Source organism: Pseudorca crassidens, chromosome 21 (genome assembly GCF_039906515.1).
Source record: "Pseudorca crassidens isolate mPseCra1 chromosome 21, mPseCra1.hap1, whole genome shotgun sequence".
Lineage (NCBI taxonomy): Eukaryota > Metazoa > Chordata > Mammalia > Artiodactyla > Delphinidae > Pseudorca > Pseudorca crassidens.
The window spans coordinates 15027212-15044584 of record NC_090316.1 but is presented as its reverse complement, the minus strand read 5'-3'; the positions used below and the strand labels follow the sequence as shown (position 1 = coordinate 15044584).

The 17373-nt window shown below is 44.9% G+C and overlaps 1 long non-coding RNA gene across 1 annotated transcript in view; it reads right to left on the bottom strand.

Annotated features, from left to right (window-relative positions):
* LOC137216085 (uncharacterized) overlaps positions 1-15413 on the bottom strand; it is a 292801-nt gene extending 277388 nt beyond the window's left edge. Inside the window, exon 1 of the long non-coding RNA XR_010939586.1 lies at positions 15348-15413. This is a non-coding gene — a long non-coding RNA (uncharacterized lncRNA). The remainder of the gene's footprint in view (positions 1-15347) is intronic.
* Positions 15414-17373: the final 1960 nt, after the last annotated feature.

Genomic DNA, 17373 nt, shown 5'->3' with positions numbered 1-17373 from the left:
CCCCCGAGGCCACCTTCTCCACGGAGGTTTCCACGAGAGACCCACCCACACCCATCCTCCCCCAACTCCGAATTGCTTGGGGGTTGCAGGCTCTGCCCCACGTCCTCTCTCAACATCAACGTCATAGCTGAGGCCAAATCTTGTATTTGGATCCCTGCCCAGCTTCTAGCAAGGAGCTTTTCGTGTAGCCGGTGTTCGATAAACGCTCGTTGAATTAAAGGCACGTCCTGAAAGTTCAATTGAATCCAGGATTGCTGGTGACTAAGGAGCCAAAGAAAAGTGTAGAAAGTTGGTCTGAGAGAAATTCCTGGCCAACTCATCTCTCAATACTCAGCCCATTGCCACTTCCTTCTATCTTGATTTAATACCTCTATTACACAGAACTGAACCTGCCCTTCTCTGTACCCCAGAGACCCTGTGCATGCTTCTATCATGGCAACTATCACAATGTGTTTTTAATTTGCTGACATAAATCCCACCTCCTTCCCATTCGATTATAAGATCCTTGGGGGCAGGCACCATTGATTCCTGTCTGCGTCTCTAACATTTAGAGCAACGGCTCCGGGCTCAGACTTGGGGATCAGATGGGATGGTATCTGATCCTATTATGAGCTGTGTAACCTTGGAAAGCTTTTGTTACTTACCCTCTCTAAGCTGACTTGGTTGATGCGAGGATTATTGAGAAATAGTATTGTCCATAATTATTGAGATAATCATAATTACTATTATTAATGCAAGTACTGCATTTAATTCAGTGCCTGGCTCAATCAATCACAGTTAAATAAATGGTTCAAAGTTCATAAAGGCTGATTTTTCACCCTCTTCTTGCCTGTATTACTGCCTTTGCCAGGAAACTGTTCCAAGAAATGATACGTTCAGCTACTTACTCTAAAACTCTCTTTTCCTGCCTTCAGATTCCCGACACAGACCTTCCAAGTTCTTCTAGGGCTTCGAGTAAATGGATCTCCGATTACAGAATTTCTCTGGCTTCTCCGTCCCCACCGGCACCCTCTCTGACGACACTGGTTTGTCCGTGTCCTCCGTGGTAGAGATTGGATCGCTGCCGCAGCCATCGGCACCAGCATGATGCCACTTATCACTTTGCCCGTTGCATTTATGTCACTTACGCCCATGTCTCATTCCTCCTCTGGTCAAAAATAGGAGAATACAGTCCATTGTAGAGGATATTAAACGTGCAGAAATCAAACTAGGAAATTTCAAAGTGAAATTTCAATTATCTTGAAAAAGAACAACTGCAGCGTGGATTTTTGAAGGATTAGTCAAGACTCTATAGAAAAAAAAAAGAACAACTTACACCCAAAGTAGAAAATACATGAAAACCTGCAAGATTCTGTTCTACCCATGTCTGTAGTCCAGAGTTATACACACACACACACACAATAAGTTCCATTTTCAAGAAAGAAAAGAAACAGATTTTCCTATCAAGAAAATCAAGCTAATAAATGAATAAAGTAGTGAATTAATGAGAAGATTCAAAAATAAAATTTTTAAATAACTTCTAAAAAAAAGAGAAGTCAAACCACAAAATTAGAAGATGTATAAGTTAGCATTTAATAATTCAGCCAAGGAAATAAGGTAAATAATGTTCTAGAAATCTCTAGGTTGTGTATGTGCTAAAGCGTCAATTTCATCACAGTAGACAGGGCAGCCAATAATTCAAACCAAAAAGAATCTGCTTTGCATCCCCAAAGACACAGCAGAGCTAGCCCTGTGTCCGCACTCCCTTCCCCCACCTGATCCCGTTTCAAGACACCACTGGTATGTGCTTGCAGACTTCAAGCACCCAGAGAACCAAACCCACTGGATCTCAGAGCTAGCAACGTGGGTTCAGATCTCCTCACTCCCACTGCCCCCTAGCCCCAGCCCGGTCAGCTCCTTGAGTGCTACCTAAGCTGACCCTGTGAGTGATACGGCTAATGATTATGGCTAATGGGAGTGTTTATCACTGCATGTGCTGAAAGTCAAGTTCGAATGGGTCTAGTCTGGACTGCTAGGAGTGTAGGGTCTAATTCCTGCCTTAAAAGGCCATACGCTTGTGGTAATGACAAATGTCAACACACGGCAGACGGCAAAAGTGGCCGTGTCAGGTTCTGACCCATTTAACATTTTGATTAGGGATCCAGGAGAGTGTAAATGGCATGTCAATAGTATCTGCACATGGCAGCGTATGGACAGCGGGCCCTGAGAAGGTGATGCCGCAGACAGTCCCAGGGGCTCGAACAAAGGAAGAAAACCAAGAGTCAACCTGGCCGAGAGAGAGGTGAGTTAATAGGCTTAGGAAGGATGGACAAACCACAGATAATGAACGGGCTGACCGGCCAGCACTGAGGATGGAAACTCTGGGCGTGAGTCGTGTCCACACAGAGCAGAAGCTGGCTCTGTCAGATCACTGCGTGGGTCCCCAGCTCAAAGCCCCACCGGGGAGGAGAGTGTGCGCTCTCATAGTAAAAATGACTGGAATGATGAGTCTTGGTGGACGGGGGCGGGGGGAGCATGAAGACAGGAAACTCTGGAGTAGTGGGGGAGGAAAGGTCAAGGCATTCTGCAAAGGTCAAGAGTACAGAGCATACACTCCCTCTGCTTCCCTTGCTGCTCACACGCCCTGACTTTGCTTCTCAGTCACAAGGTGAATGAATGAACCTCACACGCTCACTCTCAAGTTGGCACAAGAAATGCATACGGTTTGGGGGTCCACAAATGTTAAACCAGCCTCTAGGGTTAGGCCAGGTTCTCCTCTACCTGGCTCTCAATTTCTCAAGTATAGGGCCTAACCATGAACGGAACCCCTCTAGATGAAGAAATACATCTCTGGGATTAGCTGTAAGTCTCTTTGCCCTTTATTACCAACAATTAAAGAACACCAGGCTGTCTTCTCTGGAGGTGTATGAGGACGATGCCAACAGCTATTGCAAAAACCCCAGAGAGAGAAATGGGGTGGGATGGGGTGCAGGTCTTCATGGGAGCCAGTGGCAGAGCAGCTCCCCTCTAACCTGTTTAATCGGGTCTACAGAGTTCATGGATAATTTGCTATTAACAGGTTTGAAACTCTCTGTTGTCATTGGTTTCCTGCCTTTATTTATCCTTCTTTGTCTGCAAGCCCTTCCTCAAGCAGTTAACTGCTCATTAACACCTTCACAGAAAAGGAATGAAAGTGAAAAGGGATGGGGGTAAAATGCTGAGTCGCAACTTGACCTGAGACAGAGAAATGGTTCAGTTGATATCTTAGGCATCACCTAAAATAACAATCTTATAGATCTAACTCTAGAATTGTCCTTAAAATCAAGGTAAGAAATAATGTTTCCTCCTGTTTTCCTTTCATTTTTCTTTCTCTTTTTTCTTAAATGTTTGTGTTATGACCCTTGATACTCAGAATCTTGGGATACTATCTGTCTTAATGATAATCTATCTTCCAATTTATAGAAAGGAGTACGAACAGGATGAATCTTCTCTTACTGAGGCTTTGTCTCTGTTTAAAGTAGTTTTCTATTGGAAACCTGCAGTGTTCCAATTCTTGAGGGCAATGGAAGGGGGTGAAGAGACAAGGGGGACACTTTTCTGAGTCGCCAGAGAGCCTGGGGAAGTGGTTACTTCTGGAAAGACACCCAGGCCCCCGGTATCTAAGTCATCGTCACTCTGTAAATTAGGTAGTGACAGCAGGAACCCTCTAGGGGGAAACAAGAATTTAGCAGACAGGCAAAGACTCCGGTTTTGAATTAAGAAAAAGCCCAGAAGCCTCTCTCAGCCATTGGATGGGCCCAGCCTATGCCAGGAACACCTGAGATGGAGGCCCGTTCATGAAAATCACAGCTGAAGAAAGTCAGGCTTCTCCAAAGGGAAAAACCAGCCTCAGCAAGCAGCAAATACGGATACTGACGCGAAATGAGTGGGACAGGCTGGATGTGCAGATTTTAGGACCTGGGAACATGAAGATATGTAAGTTTAGCTTTGGAGCACCCCTCGTGGAGATAATAATCCTCCCTGATGAAGCCGTATTGGTTTCTGTTTCCAAACCAACCCCTGACTCCTTGAGATGTCAAAAAGTCATCTCAAAATTAACATGTCCAAAATCTATTCACATTCACCACCCCCATCTCAACCGAAACCCTATCATTTCAGTTGCTCAGGTGAAAAATCTTGGAGTCTCTCCCTTGACCACTGTGTCTGTCTGTCTGTCTCTCTCTCACACACACACACACACCTGCTGGCTGACCTTCCTAGTTCCCTGACATTCCCAACACTTTCACCACCAACTGGTCTCCTTCCACACTCGCCCCAGTACAGTCAATTCACTGCACAGCAGCCAGAATGATCCTTTGAAAACTTAAGTCAGATCATGTTATTTCTCTATCCAAAGACTCTCCAATGGCTTCTCATTTCATTCAGAGTAAAACCCAGAGTCTCTCCTAGGGCCTATAAGGGCCTGGCACCCTGGCCCCTCTGCTGCCTCTTCCATCTCCTCGTCCATTGAGCAAACCTTCCCCTTCCCACGGCTCCTGGCTGTTCCTACGCCTCCCAGGCATGCACCATCCCTCACGCCCTCCAGATCTCTGCTTACATGCTGGCTTATTAGAGAAGCCTTCCTTTAACACCCTACATAAAATAGTCATCACCCACCCACACTCCCCATCCCATTTGCCAGACTTGACTTTTTTTCTCCAAAGCATTTCACCACCGAGTGTATCTGACTGTGTTTCTTATCTGTAGCTCCCACTACAGAATGTGACAAGTGCTTTGTTTCACTGCCGTAACCCCAGGACCCAGAACAATGATGAATGCATCACAGAAACCCAACACGTCCTTGATGAGTGAATAATACCCCCCATTGCTCTATCTATATAGTTTCCTTGCTATTTCCTTGGTGTGATTTGTTTTTGTCCGTTAAAAAGTCCTCCTGAAAAATTTCTACCTTATCCAGGCTGGTCTAATGGAACAAATGATCTGTCTACACGAGGCTTGAGGGCAGAGAAATTATCCCCTGAGAGGCCAGGCCTGGTGACAGCAGGGGCCATGCCAGGCTGCGGTCCTAGAAGGAGTGAATGGAACGGAGGCGGCGGGGCGGGGAGCAAGTCCAGAGAGAAAAACAGGAAAGGACTCAGGGCAGCTCAGAGCACCGATCTCTCCTCCCTGTGGTTTTCCTCATAAAGTTAAACCCAGAAAGAGTAAGTGACTCGCCCAAGGTCACAGACATATGTACTGGCAGAGCTGGAAACACAGACCAAACCCCTCACTGTGTCCTGGGCTTATTTCCCTCCAAAGTGCATTTGTGAAAGGAAAAAAATTATTTCTAAAAAAATTGTTAAGCTTATTTTATTTCTGGGTGTTAATTGACGAATCCATTTCAACACCAACCCTTTTATGTTCAACATGTTTTTCATCAATCTGCACAATGAAAAAGAAGGCAAGCTTCTCTCATTTGCATGTGACATAAGCCTGGGGGAAAATAGCTAATGTAGTGAATGACAGGACCATGATCAAAAAGATGATGAGCGAAAGCAATGAACCAAAACTGACAAGATAAAAATTAGCAGGAGTCTCAAAATTTAACTACAAAAACACAGGAAGGAAATGTGATGTAGCAGCAATGCTTATGAAAACTACGGGGGTGCTTCAGGCCACTGCAGAGGTTTAACCAGAGGAAGCCAACGGAGTACACAAGCCTGGGCCCCAACCCCGATTCAGGAGATTCCAATCCAACAGGCCCAGTTATCAGTATGCTTTCTAAATGTCACAGGTGATTCAGAAGTACACCCGAATTTGAGGACCACCAGTTAACAGCAAGATGAGGGTCAGTCACAAACGCAGCAGGGTCCCCAGAAACACCAAGGTCGTCTTGGGTTACATTAATATAGATAGGAATATAGTCTCTAAAACAAAGGTGATCCTACTTTCTTGTACATAGATAAAAACTTTTTGTTCATTCATTCATTCATTCATTCATAAAATTTTGATGAAGTGCCTTTGAAGAGTCAGGCACCGGGTTTACAATTAAAAGACCTAGTCCTGTGCTCACAGAGCTTACAATCTAATGGAGAAAGGCCATGCCGCGTAGCTGGTGTCCCAGGCTTTGCCAGCCTGTGGGTGCACGAGGACAATGCTACAAACATTACACTAGATTCTGATGCGCCTCGTCTCCATATGTTTGCCTCACAAGAAGTCCAACCTTTCCCCAGGATTTCTCACTCTAGGCATTTCCAACAGTCTCCAGGAGGGTTTATAACTGTCCGCAATTCACTCCCCTTTTCTTCTCACTTCTTGGTGGGAGAATAGGGACTTAAACTTAGCCCAAGGAGCCAGACTCTACAACCAACGGCTTCAGTACTAATCGCAAAGGATATTTCCAGCACAGCCAGTCTTTCATCCTTATGGTGCTGTGCCCTGTCTTTTTTTTTTAATAAAATTTATTTATTTTTGGCTGCATTGGGTCTTCGTTGCTGCAAGTGGGCTTTCTCTTAGTAGCGAGCGGGGGCTACTCTTTGTTGCGGTGCACGGGCTTCTCATTGCGATGGCTTCTCTTGTTGTGGAGCATGGGCTCTAGGCGAACAAGCTTCAGTAGTTGTGGCACGTGGGCTCAGCAGTTGTGGCTTGCGGGCTCTAGGCGCACAGGCTTCAATAGTTGTTGTGCCCTGTCTTTGAAGTGGAGGAGAACATGCTGCTTCCCTAAGCAGGGGGAACATCGCAACACTTTCCATCGCAACACTGCCTGTGCCTCTAAGTGTCACCCCTCTCGTAAGCCACATCCAGAAACACCAGCTCCGCCCACCGTAGCCTGGGGAGGTCAGGAAGGGCTCCCTACCCAGTACTATCCACCCCTCCAGGCATCTGGACCTGACACTGAGGGTCACTTGCAACTCAACTCTTCTTGTCCTTACAGCGAGTTCCTCCCAAGGGCCCCATTCTCCTCGTCTGAGCCGCCTCGGTCTGTTAGACCTGTTTTTATACCCTTGGACCAAGGTGGGAGTCAGAGTCACGTACTCTCTCCCAGGGACCTCCCAGGGCCACATGTAAAGACGTGGCTGCAAACAGTCAGCCTCACTTTCCAGAATCAACTCCATCTCCCAGCCCCCTCCCAGCCAAAGGCCTGTTCAACTCCAGATACTGAAGTCAGTTCTGGGGGCCAAATTTTAAAGGGTGGTGAACAAGCTGGAGTTTTTGTGGGGTTTTTTTCAAAAGAGAATGGACAAGAAAACATGATAGGGGCTTCTCTGGTGGCGCAGTGGTTAAGAATCCACCTGCCAAGGCAAGGGACACGGGTTCGAGCCCTGGACCCGGAAGATCCCACATGCTGCGGAGCAACAAAGCCCGTGCGCCACAACTACTGAGCCTGCGCTCTAGAGCCTGTGAGCCACAACTACTGAGCCCACGTGCCACAACTACTGGAGCCTGTGTGCCTAGAGCCCATGCTCCGCAACAAGAGAAGCCACCGCAATGAGAAGCCCATGCACCACAACAAAGAGTAGACCCCGCTCGCTGCAACTAGAGAAGGCCCATGCGCAGCAATGAAGACCCAACACAGACCAAAATAAATAAATTTATTTAAAAAATAAAAAGGTAGAGGGATTTCCCTGGCGGTCCAGTGGTTAGGACTCCACGCTTCCACTGCTGGGGACTGAGTTCAATCCCTGGTGGGGGAACTAAGATCCCGCATGCCTCGTGGCACGGCCAAAAAAAAAAAAATCATTAAAAAAAAAAAGGAAAGAATTAGACGTGTTAAGCCTGGTTGCTTCCGAATGTGGGTTTCTCTGAATAGCAGGAGGAAGCAAGCTTTCGGTGGATAGGTTTGCGTAAAGGTGTGTAGTCTGGATCAGCTGACTGAAGCACGGGCGGACAGCAGGAAACAAAACTGAAAGGGACAGTTAGGCCTCAGAAAGCCTAAGAAAGTCTTTTTGGGGTTTGAAGGACCCTGAGGGACTCATGGAGACTTGTGTGTGGAATCCAGACCTGCCCAGGCCTGGGCTGTGGTCCTCTGTCAGAGGACAGATTTATAAGTGCACGGCAGAGACCAGAGACAGAGCAATTGGTTAGGACACCATCAAAATGCCCGCAGTACCAGACAGGGAGCATCTGAACTAGACAAGGTGTGATGAGAACCCCCAAAAATAGGATTTGAATGTCTACGAAAGTAGATTTCAGCCCCCGAGTGGATGGCAGAAAGGAACCCAGAAGAGGAAGGAGTCGGGACTCTTTCAAGTCCAAGTCTATGGGATCAAGTAACTTAAAAATGAGAAAGAGATTTAGGTTGGGGGAAGGGAATGGGGAGGGACTGAGGTCTGTAAGTAAAGAATATTTATTCCATTTTGGACATTTTGAGCTCGAGATCCTGGTAGGTACCCAGGTGGAAATGTCTAGAAGATCATGAGAAGGTAGAAATGATGCCTATTGGAGGAGGCTAAAGTTGAGGTAAAAAACACTCAATTAAATAAGCAGGTGATCTTTGTAACCCTGGAAAGAACAACTTCAGGAGAGACTGGGGAATGAAAGGTGGATGGCAAGGTTTAGCAAAGGAAATAGTCAGAGGAAGTGGAAAAAAACAAGACAAACAATAAGATGGCCTTTTTATGATTATTAAAATTAATACCAATTTTTGTATTTCAAGGACATATAAAGAAGAAAATTTTAATTTCCCACCCCAGAGATAAACACTATGAACATCCTGACATTTTTTTATATGCATATTTTAGGGAGGTTTGTATTTTTTTATTTGGAATCATACCTTAATGCAGGTTTATTCCTGATTGTTTCATTCAAATTCTATCTGGAGTATTTTCCTGTGTAATTAGGTAGTTTTCAAATGCTGTGTTTAATTTTTTGAGTAATAGTGCACCTTTCGCCTAAACCAAAATGTATGTCAACAGCTAGGACAGTCAGGGTAGTTTCAAATCTCTTCCTGTTATACATAAAGATCCATCTTTCTTGATGTTGGAAAGAAAGATAAAGACAGGAAGTTTGCTCCAGGGTATGGCAGGTTGGGGGGAAGAGTGATTTTGAAGGATTTTGTTTTTAATGCAAAAGAAAACTGAATTTGTTTGAAGACAAAGCCAAGAGAAATTGAGACAGAACACTGAAAGAGGAAGGCTCTGGAAAAGGCGTGAGTTTAGGGGGAAGGTGATGTTTTTGAGCCCCAGCCTACAGACAACAGCCCCAGGAAGACCGTACACAATCAGGGTCAACTACTACGTGGCAACGCTTCTGTCCAGCCTCCCTGCCCTCCCCTTTGGGGGACTTGATTTCCTGCTCAGGAAACCAGGCGGTACTGGGGGAGTCATCCTCACACAGCTGCCCTCGGGGCTAGTGAGAGCACTTCCTCTGAGCCCCTCAGAGAAAAAGGCTACCTAGATTCAGGACCAAATATTGTTCTAATTATTTCGATCGGAGCAAAATAATTATGGGCCACGTTTCTTCCTCGCTTCCTGTAGGATGATCAATCCAGGCTCCAAGGGCTCAAAGCTATTTCCCTTTCCCTCATTTTCCATCCCTCCCAGGAGCCCGTGTATCAATTCCTTCCTTGCCTCTCGGCCTTCCTCTTGTCCCCTCCTGGTCTAGTCCCCATCCCAACCCAAAGGAATAATTAAGATCGCCGAATGCCACGGTCCAGGTTCAGCTCCCATGCACTTGAGCAATCCTTCCAGTTTGCTTTTGCGGCCCAGATCCCCCCACAGAGGTTTTGTTTGAGCGTCCTCATATGCTCCACTGCAAACTCTCAATATCTTTGTTCTTGAAAGCACCCAAATAGTGCATTGCCAGAAGAAAAGGAAAAGACACAAGCCTCCAAGGGGTGAACATCCCCTTTGCATTTCTGATCGTCTGAGACTATCATGCCAGGGAGTAAATGAAGCACCATTTATTAGGCTACGTGCATTGGTGTCAGGGCCAGTTTCCCTGAGACGATGCTAGGGAAACAGGAATGGGAAGAAGCAGAGCTATTCGGTGGCCACGAGCGCCCTCTAGTGTTCAATCAGAGGCCTTAACTCCCCCACGACCTGACAAGAGGAATACAACAATATGTGGATACACAATGGATATTCTCTCACAGTATCTTAATTTTTCATTGCATTACTGTTACCAAGCTAGGTCACACAAAGAAAAGCTGTCTCTGAATAATTACCAAATTATTCAGAGTGAATAAAAAAGTTTTAAAGGTACCTTGGGTCATTTAATTCACTAGCCATTAGCTGCAGTTACCATGTTTAAACACTGAGCAGAGTTATTCTACATTAGTGAGCTAACCCCAGAAAACGTTTGCACGGTGACATCCAGTACTGTCAAAATTGTAGAAAAACGGATAAACTCATACTTTGCTGGCGTCATTATATATTGGAAAAGCAACATGACAGTATGTTTAAGTATCATGAAATATAATACCTTTTGATCCTGATTCCAGGAAATAATGCAACGGAATTTTTTTAATTATATAGACAGGAATGTGGACCACAACCTTATGTGCAACAGCATTTCACTATTATATTACTCAGACACTTAAAATAATGACTTTCAAACCTCTGTATGTGGTTTGATGTGAAATGAAAAGAGCAGATTATAAATTGCATTACAGTATAATTACAAATTGTAAAATGTGTATATTGTACGGATATGTACTAATACCAGCTTGGAATATAAAATAATGAGAACAGTTGTGTTAGAGGATTGATAGTCTTTTGTTTTTTGTTTTGCTTTTAATTTTTAATTTCATTTTAACTGCTTATTAACAGATATTTAGCTTAGGATAAAATTTTTAAGTCTACAGGACCCTTCCCCAGTCAGGACTAAGCTGTTAACTCTCAGCTTGTAGCTTGGGGCCAAATGATCATTTCAAGGCTTTTGCTTCTAAAGGTCAAGGACCCTATTAATTGGAGAGAAAACACAATAAACAGACAGTAAAAGAAAAGAGTATATGTATAGCTGATTCAGTATATGTATAGCTGATTCACTTTGTTATAAAGCAGAAACCAACACACCATTGTAAAGCAATTATACTCCAATAAAGATGTCTAAAAAAAAAAAAGAAAAGAATTACTAAAAACAAAACAGCCTATCAATAAAATCACACTATATGAATTGCATGGCTGTCAGGGATGATTGTAATGCTGGTCATTATTGAATGTCTAGGTGAGTGTAATGTTGATACAAATAAATTGGAATAGAATCTTAAGAAAATTACTAGAACACAAAATTATATATTCATACCTATTCATGACAGTTTAGTCACTGGTATATGTGCACACAGATCAGAGACAAATTTGAACTGCTTCATGTTAATGAAATTGTTAATGTTTACTCTTCTTTTACTCTAAAGTTCCTGTGATTCAGAATTTTTGACGACAACTAACCCTAGAGATTAAGAACACTCGGGTCAAGCACACTTGTGCTTAGTTCTGCTCCCGGCTCGGAAGACCCCATGGTCCCAGCAATTTCTGGAGAGACGCAGAGTATTTTCAAAAGCAGGGAAGCAACAGGCAAAACAAGGTGATAGTCTGAAAGGCAGCCTTACAATGGCCTCTGGGAGAGCACCAGTAACATCCAGTTCAGGATTTGGGACAAAGGTAAAAATTCCAGGCAGGGTTTTGGTCTCTCCCTGAAGGTTTGATTTAAGCCCCTGGAGTGGTCATAGGACAGACTGGAAATCACAAGTCATGCTCACGCCCGTACAATCTAAACTAACAAGATACCATCCAAATAGCTCTAGATTCATGATGTGGGGATAGAGACCCAGCCCAGGGAATGTTTCAGAAACAGCCACACCATCCAAAGGCAGCACAAATAAATGTAAGGTATGTCCTCAAAGCAGGCCAGACTATGGTTCGGGGACAAATAAATCAATTTGGCAAATAACATTAGTGTCCTCACAGATGTCTTCCTGGCTGAAATACGTATGCAAATCAATAACAGTAGAAAGATAAGGGGGGAAATGGAGCTTATTCACAATCAAAGTGAATAAAAAGCCTTCACAAAGATGAACACATTATAATTAGAAATAAACCCCTGGGGAAATAGGACTAGTTCAGCATGTAAGAATATGCATTCCACTTGCCAGTGAAAAGATTACAGTCATGGCAAATGTAATACGTGACTATCCCTGCCAAGTGGGTTGAGTATCTGAGTGGGAGTTCCCTTTAGCTTCATGGTGTAAAATTCCATGAGGGTTATACCCAGGGGAAAATAGGGCTTTCTTTTCTTTTGCTGAAATAAATTCCTCTCTTCTACTTCAGAACCAGTGTTCAGAGTTCTAGGCTGCTTCTCTTTCCTTCCAGTTCCAGACTCCTCTCCTCTTTCCTTCTTGTGACATCCAAACCTATAAAAGTAGGGAATCCCAGACGGGAGTGTTTGGGACAGACTCCAGTCTTATGCAAGGGCCTGGATCTTTTCAAAGCTGTTTTCATTGCCCTTAAATACACCACTGAAAGCTCACTTTAAATGGCTTACCTGCAAAGCTGACAGCAATGGGTGAGGGTGAGGGACCCAGTGCCAAGTGGGTGGCCCCAAGACAGAGGGGAAGTTTTATGTAGGAAGAGAAAAAGGCCTCAAGGTAGCCAGCAGAAATAAACTGGGTTAAATTACTAAATGTAGAAGAAACTGAGCAGAACTGAGCCAGACCATGTAGCAAGAGACAGGAGGTGGGGAAAAGGAAAAGATAAAAAGCAGAACTATGGAATGCTTTGCATCTGTGACTTCAAAAGTCAGAGGAATATCCAACCACGGCTGAACCGCATTGCCCGTTAATAGACCTGGTGCCCATCCCCCTTCTTTTGGCAGTGGCTTTCTGGTCAGAATAAAACACATTCCAAAGAAGAAAACAGTAATGTAAGTCTAGGTTCTGGGCAGACTACTTGGCTCCATCTTGGATGGAGAGGGAGTTGTTCCAGAGAGGAGTCTGGAAGAGTTTGTGCTTTGGGCAAAGAATGAACAGAAGGCTCTGATGTGTGTACTCAAGGGAGAAGTTGGACCTCTGAGGGCTACTGACTTGTTGCTCCTCCCACTGGTCAACCAGGGAATAAGTTGTGTGATTACACATCCATAACCTCTCCTAGTTCTACACATGAGCATCAGCCTGGAAGGCACCACTGTCTGGGAAATGGTGAACAATCATTCTCCCAGGGTCCTGGTTAATTGGTCTGGGTTAGAAGCAATCTATACAGGCTGCTGTTAGATTGTACTCTATTTGTTAGAAGTTAGCTTGGAGCAATCAACAAAGAAATAAACAATCAAAAAATGTTAACAGTGGCTTCAACAAATCCAGGTAAATAATCCAAATTTCAAAGTTTGCTCCACTGTGACAGGAACCCAGGTTCCTTCTATCTTGTTGCTCTACCACGTGGAGCCTTGACCTGGTGGTCCAAGACGACAGCACCTTCCTTTCAGGCAGCAAGATGAACAAAGGTTCTCAAAACCTGCTAAACAATATTTCCACTTGCATCTCCTGGGCTACAATTTAGTCACAACGTCATACCCAGCTGTGAAGGAAGTTGGGAAATGCAGTGTTTATTCCAGACAGCTATATGCCGAGCTAAAAATTGGGAGTTCTGTTACCACAGAAGATGGGGAGAACAGATATTGGGAGAAAATTAGCAGTCGGTGCCTTCCTCTCCTTGACCTTACCATTATCCAGATGGAATGGGGAAGGGAGAACAGGGAATAAACATACAGCAGCAGGTGTATTGATTTTAGAAACATGAGTGCCCAGACAGTGAGAGGTTTGGTCCAATGTCTATTTTAATTTTAATGGCTAATGTAGACCAAGAACTGACCTTTTAGAAGAAAGGTGTCTCTTGCCTGGTTACTGCCATAGCAGCTGGAGATGAGTTAGAGGAGCTTAAAAAACAAGAGGACAGCAGGAGGGTGCTGGGAACCTAAGAAGATAGGTCTTGGGCTTCCAGGAGAAGAAGAGGAACAGAGATGGAGGAGAAAAGGTACCCAGATGTCAAAAGCAACCATCATCTCCATGTATGCACCATACTTCTCTGAGTGTCTTGGGTTGCGGATACCCAGTTAATTTTAAACTCCACTTCAGGCATCCTTACCTCCCAGAAGCCAGGCCTCATCTTTGAGAAACACCAACAAGGATTATCACTCTGAAAACAGAAGAGCAAGCCCAGCTTGACGGAGGCTGCCGTGGCAGGAGTCTGAGGGAGTGGCCCTGTGGCATCAAACAGCCATGGACCACACACAATCTCTTGTTCCTTTTTCTACCAATAATGTGTTGTCATCTTCCAAGAAGTCTCCTGGATTCTCTATCCTACTTTTTCCTATTTATATAAGTAGAAACGATATTTCTGCCCCCTGGCCATCTCTTAGATTCACAGGAAGGGTAAAACAGATAGTACAGAACTTGAAGCGCCTTGGAGATAAGATAATTTATTATATAGTTATAATCATATATAATAGATAATCTATAATAGCTATAATTACATAATATAAAGATTTATATCTATATTAATTATATCATATACCACATATTATATAAATGTGTGTCTATTATTAATCATATAATATATAATATAGTATGTTAATTATATTATATAATCACATAATATGTTATTATAACTACATATTATCATCACATAATTTATTGTGATTATATAATAAAATTACATGATATACTTTATTACTATATAACTATATTATATAATATAGTATTTCTACTTAAAAATAGGAAAGTTTAGAAAATACATATTATTATTTATAATATATATTTATATATAATATAAAATAGTCTCACACAATTTACATGGTTTCCACTAACCAGAGGTTTGAGAGAAAACCTGGAAGTGTAAGAGAAAACGGGCAGGCGCCAGGCGCCGACCTCCGTCCGTCCCACCCGCCAGACGCAGGGCGCCGCCTTCTCAGCCGCCATCACGGCCCAGGCGCTCGGGCTGCAAGGCGGGCTTTCCTTAGCTCAGGCTGGGCCACCCAGGAACCCCCTCACGAGCATTCTTTTCGAAAGAAGTCCTAAGCCGCTGACCTAAGTTGCCCTGCAAACGTTTATGGCCCAGACGGTGCCTTCTGTGGAGGGCACCCAACCCGGAAGAAGCCACGGGGGCAGGTTCCACTCCACGGGGGCAGGTTCCACTCTGGCGGAAGAGCCTCTGCCCGTTGCCCCAGGGGCCAGCCGGCGCATCTCCCCTTCTGGTTCCTCTCACCCGGTCTCTGGGTCCGCGACGGTGCTGAGCGACCCAGTCCCCGCAGCCAGCTCTCATCCCGCCACGGCCACGGCCATGGGCCTCCGAAGACCCCCTTCCCGCTGCCTCCCCCCTCGCCCCCGCCGGCAAAGGCCGCTGCGCCCACCCTGCGCCTGCCGCCGACCCCCTTCCATCACTGCCCCCGACTTCTCTTACCTGGTGCAGCTGAGCTCGCCGCCGTCGCGGAGAAGTTCACCCAGCTTGCGTGCGGAGCGGAGAAACCACGCTATCACGTGACGTTCTTAAAGCGAGACTCTGCGGCCCGCAGCCGCTCAGCTCACTTTCCCAAGGGCTGAGGGTCTCGCGCCTCCGCATTTCCTGCCTCCCTCACCTCGGGACCTCCTCGGGGTCTCCAGCTCGCCTTTCACCAGAGCACCTCACGGTAAGAGCCAAGAGGTCACCGTCCCAGGGACTTGGTGGAGGAGGTCATGCAGAGGACGCGACTGCCGGTTGACCTGTGAGCCCGAGCGCAATGGGAGGCTTCTCACGCCCTCCCCTGTCCAGAACTTCTGAGATTCTACCGGGAGATGCCGAGATCTACTCGTCTCGCAGCAGCCCAAGGCAAACCTGTGTGTAAGTTCCCTTGCTTATTGAACCTGCCACCTTGCAATCTGCCTCTTTCTTGGTCTCTCCTTGCCCTCCGTATTCAGGTCCAGTTTCAGATTCCACCCCGGAAGCCCCTGAGGCTTTGAGTCAGCAGGACCACAAGGCCCTGTAGTCACCATTTCCACCCCTGCCCTCCTCCACCCTCACATACTCCCCAAACTTGGTCCTAACAGACCCTGCCTCTGGTGCCAGAACACCTGAGACCCACACTTCCAGAGAGAGGAAGAATCCGTACACCAGATGCTTTCCGAGAAGAGAGGGGAAACCTGCAGTTGCATCTGGAACCATCAAGCCTGACCTCTCCTTCCCTCCCCACATCCTCCTTCCTAGGACCAGCAGCCACTCCTCAAAATCCCCAAGTGCGCCAAACCTTTGGATTACAAATTACAGATCCTTACTTAAACCTCATAGGTGAATAGCACAAGTACATCCCGAACACTACAGAAGAAGTTGGTTGTGTGTTTCTCTCCAAAAGCTTACAATCCAGTTGGAGAAGCAAGAGTGGCCCACATAAAATAGAGCCAGAATAAATAGCATAAGGGCGTATAACAGTTAAGCATTGCATGTAAATCAGTGTTTCTTTTTTTTTTTAACATCTTTATTGGAGTATAATTGCTTTACAATGGTGTGTTAGTTTCTGCTTTATAACAAAGTGAATCAGTTATACATATACATATGTTCCCATATCTCTTCCCTCTTGCGTCTCCCTCCCTCCCACCCTCCCTACCCCACCCCTCTAGGTGGTCACAAAGCACCGAGCTGATCTCCCTGTGCTATGCGGCTGCTTCCCACTAGCTATCTACCTTACGTTTGGTAGTGTATATATGTCCATGCCTCTCTCTCGCTTTGTCACAGTTTACCCTTCCCCCTCCCCATATCCTCAAGTCCATTCTCTAGTAAGTGTGTGTCTTTATTCCAATCAGTGTTTCTTTAGCACCCATCAGACCACCTGAAAAACTTACTAAAAACAGATTAAAACTTCTATTTATAAAAAAGTAAAATAAAAAACAAATACAAACCATCGCACACACAAAAAAATTTGTATAGTAGGTCCAGGGTAGGCTTGTGATCTTTCTAAGAAAACCCCTGGGTGATTTTGATGCTTGAGGGCCAAGGATACAGCACAGAGATATGGCACAATAAGCATCAGTCGTTAGTTAGCAGTTCTGTTGCAACAACCAAATAACAACGAAAGCTATTAAAACTATGTTTTCTCTACCACCCGGTTCTGTTACTGTACCAGTCACCACTCTTAGTAAAACCAATTACTCTATTTCAAAAAGTAGAATCAGAGACTACAGGAGAAATGCCGCTCTGTCTGGAAAATCTCAAACTCATTCCTTGACCTACAAAGCACATGAAAAGAAACAAAAAGCCCATTTTGTACCTCTGAGCATCAGGCAAAAAAATATATTCACGTTTTCTTTGGAGAAATTAATAAATTTTGTTGCTGTGGGTTGACTTAGGTATCTGGCGCAGCTGCTTTAGCTGGTACTATGAAACTCGAATATTTTGAATTTATTCAGGCCTTAGAACCTGAGAGCATCGGTAGCCACCCCACCTCCACCAAGTCTTC